The sequence below is a fragment of the Trichechus manatus genome, unplaced genomic scaffold (genome assembly GCF_000243295.1).
Source record: "Trichechus manatus latirostris isolate Lorelei unplaced genomic scaffold, TriManLat1.0 scaffold00017, whole genome shotgun sequence".
Lineage (NCBI taxonomy): Eukaryota > Metazoa > Chordata > Mammalia > Sirenia > Trichechidae > Trichechus > Trichechus manatus.
In genome coordinates this window covers 17,706,782-17,713,963 of record NW_004443953.1, presented here as the reverse complement: position 1 = coordinate 17,713,963, position 7,182 = coordinate 17,706,782, and the positions used below count along the sequence as shown (strand labels likewise).

At 41.6% G+C, this 7,182-nt stretch overlaps 1 protein-coding gene across 1 annotated transcript in view; it reads right to left on the bottom strand.

Moving 5' to 3' along the window:
* Positions 1–1,981: 1,981 nt before the first annotated feature.
* FOXO3 (forkhead box O3) overlaps positions 1,982–7,182 on the bottom strand; it is a 119,081-nt gene continuing 113,880 nt past the window's right edge. The window contains exon 3 of the mRNA XM_023727630.1: positions 1,982–6,664. The gene's annotated coding sequence lies outside the window, so the exon portion shown is untranslated. The remainder of the gene's footprint in view (positions 6,665–7,182) is intronic.

Genomic DNA, 7,182 nt, shown 5'->3' with positions numbered 1-7,182 from the left:
AGAGGGGGGCCCTGTGCCAACACAGGAATGGCATTGAGTTTTTTTTTCCCCAAGTGGGAGTGGGATTGTTTGTAGTGTTTCTGACAAGTCCTCAGAAAAGGGAGGCAAAAACTAATTTACTTATGTGACATTCTCCATCCCTACCCTCATAGCCATTTCCTTACTTTTCCATGTCCCAGCGGAATGGCTGTGGTTGAGTGTGGAGTCTGGCAGATAGTGGCTATGAACTCTACTTTCCTCCACATTCTGAACCCTTCTACACACTTACACACACAATCTAATTTTGTTTAGGTCTTAAAAATTGCTGATGATATTCCTCTTTTAACTTTCCAGTGAAGAAAATCCAGGTGGGCGGGACTTTCTCCCTCCAGCTCCAAATGTGTCTAATCCTCTGAGGCCAGGCCCATTGCTTCCTTTTGATAGAGATGGAAGCACAGCCAGAGTGGGTCCCCTTTCTAATTGCTTCTCTATTCACCCCCACACTTCAAATATACCTCCCTGGCCCCACTCCCATAACAGGACAGAGCTCAGAGGCATCCATGGCACCAGAGACCACTCCCCTACCCCACAGGCATCTTCCTATTTTTCCGTGCCCCAGGAGAGTGGCTGTGGGTGAATATGGGTGTCTGGCAGATAGAGGCTGTAAATTCTACCTTCCTCCACCTTCTGCCTCCTATATTCCGAACGCTGTGATGTGGGTGATGCAGCTGACACATGTCAAAGCGGCATTGGCTGGCTTAAAGTTTTGCCCTCACTACTTGAACATTAGCACAATCATATCTCTCAAGTGTTTTAGAGATTAACTAGTTCAAATTCTTCCTTTTTAAAACAAACTACTGTGGAAGCAGAGAAGTCAGTGAGAACTATTTCTCAAGGTAGAGAAGACAGATCATACCTACAGAATAAATTCATCCAGGGCAGTGCCCAGGTCATAGTTCTTTTGGTGTCCATCACAGGGTCAGGCCCACGGCCACACTTGAGATTGACTTAGTAATTGCTGATGGTTAAATTAACTTTAATCTTTGGTTGAATTTTTACCTGGTTTGGAGAACAGTCTACTGAGAGTCTTGTGATAGCTGGTATTGTATTTCCATCCTCAATCTTTCAAGAGACAGAATCTAAATTGGGAAGCAACTTCAAGTGGAATACCCTCTCCCAGATGGCTTTGGTATTAAAAGATAGGGAAGGTTTTTACCTGTACAGGTGATTAAAGCACTGGTAAGCAAAAACTCACAAAAGTATTACTCTCCACCAATACAGAATTAATCCCAAAGGGCAAACTTAAAAATCTCTTCACCTACTTGATCTGAAATAAGAGCCCATCGTGTTGCTTGGGACCTTAAACCCCATTCTAGGGGGTTTCTATAAGCTGAATCATTTTTACAGCATCTCTATTAAAATGAAAAACATATCCCAGGCTACTAAGAATAGTTTTACAACAGGGTAGAGTTCCCCCTAATTTAACTGAGAGCCCTAAATGTACACACAGAGGAAATATTTACGCTGTTGCTACCAGAAGCCTAAAGTATTGTGTTTGACTTTTGACGTACAGGATGGCAGTGTTGATGACTGATGTCCATTTGCTGGACTCATGTGAGAAGGACCTCATTAGGGTCCAAACTTTGACAGGTCAAAGACTCTGACACTCTGAGAAGGCAAAGTCTAGACCCCGCCTCTGTACTTAAAAGCTCCTCTGGGGCAACATGACTCAGTGCACTTCAAACTGGCTATCAGCCACCATGAATAATGCCATAAATTTGCTTTTATTCAATTGTCTGGTTGTCTGTGGAGGTCAAAAGTGGGCCAGAGAAAAAGTTTACTAGGATCATTTAGTTTAGAGATCTCAGGATAGTCACTCAGCATTGTGCCTCGCCCAGACTGTGAGTAATTTCACAGAAGATCACGAGATAAACTCAGCTGTTTCATTCCTGGGTTTAAAGAAAGGAGGAGGAAGAACAAAAGGACCTCTTGGAGTAAAACAGAGTGTCATTAATGCTTTATTTACATGCGTCATCATCTCTTTTACAAACTAGATTACGATTTTAAATGGAATACACAAGTCAATATCTACAAACACCAAGTAAAGTACTGCATTTCTATTTCATTTGGAAAGGGGAAGATTCCCAAATCAAACTGGTTTTGATCCTTGAGAAGAAAGGCAGTAAAGTCATGGCAACATATGGTTAGACAAAATTCTCAGCAATATGATAGTGTTCGCTTTGAAAGAAAGGATGAGGTGCTTCAAATCAAAGTGTGAACTGCTGTCTTAGGTGTTTGAATATGGCCATGCACCAGTGGTACTGATTTAATTCTAGTTTGTATGGGGTCTGAGCAAGAAATTGAAACGGTAAGACAGTTTTACAGATACTGTATACAGATCTTTTTTTCCATTCATGCAACTTTTTTTCTTAAAAAAAAGTTAAACATGTGAAGCCAAAATGCACAATACATTTTTTTTTAATATTAACTAATTTTTCTGGTCCTCCTTCACAGCTGTTTCCACTCCCATGTACACAGTGTGCTACAAGTATATGAGAGAAGACTGATTGCCAGGCAATGAGACAATTTTAGAGAAATAAGTGACTAGACACAGTTTTTTAGAGTAGCCACACAAATATTTTTGGAGTGTGGCAGAGGCCTTGTAACCAATCATTCATCAAAGAAAAATACGTACAAATAAAATTAAACAAGAGGAAAATATTCCATCATTCAAACTGCATAAATGTTATCCACTTAAGATTTAGATCAAACATAATGCATCTTTTCAGTTATTTAGGCATCTGCTTTAAGATCTTGTTTCACAGACATGAATTCACAAGAACTTCATTTTCCCCTCCTGTGCCACACCCCGCCTCCCCCAGTCTCCAGGAGATGCTTGCTTCTTCGTACCTCTTTGCCAGTGATTGCATTTCTATAAAAAATTTTTGCTCTTCTTAATTTTTCTTTAAAACATAATACCTAATCATACAGTGTTTCCCCAAATATAGTAAGAAGAAAGAAAGTCAGAGTTTAGAGCTGTCAAAGAGTTTTTGCTTTCGGGGGGAAAGGTAACAGTTGTTATTTTCCCTAGCCAGTCCTTGGCATTACTACGTGAATGGTGGACTGGTTGGTTGCTTTACTCTTAAGGGTCTTTCCAAGATTCAAATGCTCATTGTTCTTTAAATGGGGCTCATTAGGTAGAGGTGAAGTGTGTCCCTACCATTCTTAAACTGTGTATAAATCAGGAAGCCACCTGAAATCACCCCGCAAGACTGGGCATAAGAATCTTTCATGAGCAGTAAGCCCTGACATCCTCTCCTCAGGATGGGGAAACAGCACACGTGTAATGCTAAAAATCAACACTAAACACAAAACACCAAATCCACATTCTACTACACATGTGTGCATGATCTTCCATTAGCAGGAGGGACAAACTTTTGAATTTTTTTTAAAAGATGTTTCAGCCATCATATTATAGAGGATGTAATAAAGGAGACCAACCTCAGACTCATTCACAGTTAATGGTGTGCCCTTAAACCAGACAATCTGTTCTCATACCAGGACAGCGAGGGCTTGTGATAAAGCTCTTTTCTAACTTTGGTAAAAAGGTATCAGCTTCTGGAGCCCTGAAGAGAACAACTCAGAGCACCAGAGTTCATGTTATGTTTTCAACATTAGCTACTCTTCTTTCTAATTTCCCATTAAAAAGCAAAAGGCTCCCTAGAGCAGCTTATTTAGAGGCCAAGAGTAGCCTCAGGTAGTATTCATCAAGGTTCAAACATTACAGCTGCCAGGCCTCTAAAGGCTACTAAGTATTCTGCTGAGGTGCTCCAAATCAGAAAATTTATTGTAAGGGACCCGTGACACTCAGAACTTTATATAAGAGACAGAGGGCTCAAGTCACCCCTTTGCCCGGTCTGACTGCCTTAGAACCTGGCTAGTCTAAGGGAGCCTGACCTCTCTCGTGAGTGGCCAGCTGAGAGGAGGTGAGGTGAGAGTGGGGCTGCCATGCTCCTGGACAGACTTACCTATAGATTCTTCTTGCCTGACCTCTTCCTGGGGCAGGCAGGTCTCATGGTGCTGATGCCGGCACTCGACTCTGCCCTGGTCTCAGCTCTCCACAACACCCTACGCATAGATGCTGTTCACGTTATTTAAAAAAAAAAAGAACACAAAGCATTCTCCTCCATTCCCCTTATCTGGTCCATGGCTGCCCTGCTCGCATACCTCCTTCTCTCTCAGCTGTTTTAGATTAAATTATAATCTGGTTCTAGGACATTTTGTAAGACATTCTACCTGAAATCCAACAAACATTGGCAAAGAAGAGAGTAAAGGAGATGCCACATGTGTGAAAGGAATTCAACATTTTTAAGTTGAAACACATTTGAGGGTTGCCTGTCTCACTCCCAAAGCAGCTCCCAGGGTCTATAAAACTGCAAAGTCAAATTGCTATTTTGTTAGTTAAGTTTGCTTGTTTCTTTTAACTCTGGAGAAAAATGATCAGGGCCCTCCCTTTGGTAGCACTCCGAATTTGATACCTCTCCTCCTGCCTCTACATTCAGCTGCTGCCACTGCTCCCAACTGCATCCCCACCCTGGGCAGCAGCACTTGGGAAGCAGAGGCAGCCCTGTTTTGCTGATCCTGGACAGTTCCTGTGTAGAGCAGACTACTAAAGAATCGAGGAAGTGGCTAGCATTAGGATAAAGGAATAGAGTAAGCAAGTCTGTCTCACCGACAAGCAGACCACCTGAATAGAATACATATTTTTTAAAATTAATATACTTTTAAAATGAAGATTATAAACTTGTAGCAGTTTAGAAAAGGCAATATGCTACAGGTCTACTATAACCACAACTGCACAACGATTTACAAATTCAGAAAAAGGAAGGGTGAAATCAACAGGGCCATCACTCAAAGATGACAACCCGAGCGAGGCGGGAGAGATGTGTGACAATACCAAATGGAACTTTCATTATGCTAGGAGCTGTCATCACCACCAGTACCACCCCCAGAGGAGTCATAAAGCAAAGGCGCACAAGGGGGCCCCTGGCGTACAGTGGCGAGTGCGCAGGGGGGCGGGTGGCACGTCTGTGTTGGTGGCCAGGGTCACTGCCCACTGCACGGTGCAAGCATTAGCGAGAACTCATGCAGGGAAGTCTGTGTTGAAATACTAGCCTGTATTCCTAACATCCATGCATAATGTTCCATTTTTGTACTGTACATGATAAAATATATTTATACATTTATATGCCTAATGCTTTTTTATGCAAAGAAAGGAGTCTTCGTATATCACTTTGGAGAAGTATGCATATGCTGTGCTAATCAAAGCGTCATTATACCAGTTTCATATGTACCAAAGGTGTCCCAACTACTCTTTCTACCAAGGAGGATAACAAATATAATCACACTTTCCAGGTTAAACAGAAAGCACCTACACAGCACCATACTTTCTGAAAACAAAACAAAATGAAATTCATAGAAGTAGGAAAATAAAAAAAAGAAAAGTTAAAACTGCCCTATCTTGTACTTCCACTGTATCATTTGTATGATTATAATCTAAGCTTATATAAAAAAATCAGCTTGTATGCTATTGCCTCTCACTCATACACTTCTTCTAGTAGATCAGGTTATACACAGCAAGGCTGCAAATCCTCAAAGATGTGTATTTAGGAAAACAGTGAAGTTTGAACTACATTAGACTCAGGTTTGTACTCTTGACACGTTTCTCACTGCAGACTTAATGCTCACCTGTAATTTCATTTCTTCTGCAAAGCAAAACAGAACTACTTTTTTTCTTTTCTCCTTAAAACTAAATCCTTTAGTGGCATTTGCCAATGAGTGGACAGCTAAACTGATTTCTTTCCTGAAGATAGCCTAGTTTCTAACCAACAAACCACCACTGTTCATTGCATTAGCTGAGGATACTGACGGGAGACCATAGGCCCTACCAATCTGGCAACTGCAGACCAGGTGCTAGGGGTCTCGTCCACAGACCCACCCTTACTCAGAACTGCAAATATGCTGGGTTGGACACTGCGCTTCATTCGTTCTGCCTATGCAGGGTCCAGTCCTGGACTGGTACACATAGCAGACAATTGTGCCATTGTTCAGTTTTTAGAAAAGGATAATTTTCTACCAAACAAAAGAAGAGAGAAAATTCCCCTCTAGTTTATGTAATAGGTTATTTTATGGAGATCCATGGGCTCAAAAGCTTGTGATGCCCAAAGCTGGAATGGTAACTGGTACATTTTCCTTCTGTTTTTAAATTTGCCAGGGGAAGGACGGTTGACATTTTGACAGAAAAATACTGCAAGTTAATGCATGTGAAAAACTCAGAAAGTCAAAGAAAGACAAAAACAACAGTTAAAACATCCCATAAACCATCGCAGTATGAAAACACCACAGAATTGCCAACGGGGGTTCACGGTGTGCTCTAAAGGTGGGTGGTGCTGACTGGGTGCTGTCCTCCGCTGGCAGGTGTACAAGGAAGATTTTGCATACTTTATAGAGTTCTGTTCAAAGGGTAAGTGCTTCACCCAGGGTAAGGGGCCAATAACAGTCTCTGCTGGGTTAGGAAATGGTGCGGGATTCACAAAGGTGTTAAGCTGTAAACGGTATCACTGTCCACTTGCTGAGCAGATTTGGCAAAGAGTTTTCTCTATAGGTCTTCTGTCAGTTTGAGGGTCTAAAGGAGGAGAAAAGAAAACCAGAGGTTGATTACTAAGGACATTCAAATAGCAATAGTGGGCACTTCAGAATCATGCTTCATCAGCCTCCTGTCTCCTTATCCCACCTCCGAGCCAATGGTACTTGTAGAACTAGCTGTTTTGTTACATGTTTCAAAAGGTCAGAAAATTAACGACAAAACATGGAGACCACTTACCTTATTTCTTTGCTTGATTACAAAATGCTCAAAAGTTGGAAAACCCAAAGTAAGTGGGGTTATTTACTTTGGGAGGTTAACAAAGAAAGGCAAGTCAGGAGTGTTTTAGCGGGTCCTGTTAGGTTAAGAATGTCCAGGGTCCCTCTATCACCACTCTTATTCAACATTGTGCTGGAGGTCCTAGCCAGAGCAATTAGGCTAGAAAAAGAAATAAAGGGCATCGAAATTGGTAGGGAAGAAGTCAAAGTATCTCTATTTGCAGATGATATGATCTTATACAGAGAAAACCCCAAAGAATCCACAAGAAAACTACTGGAACT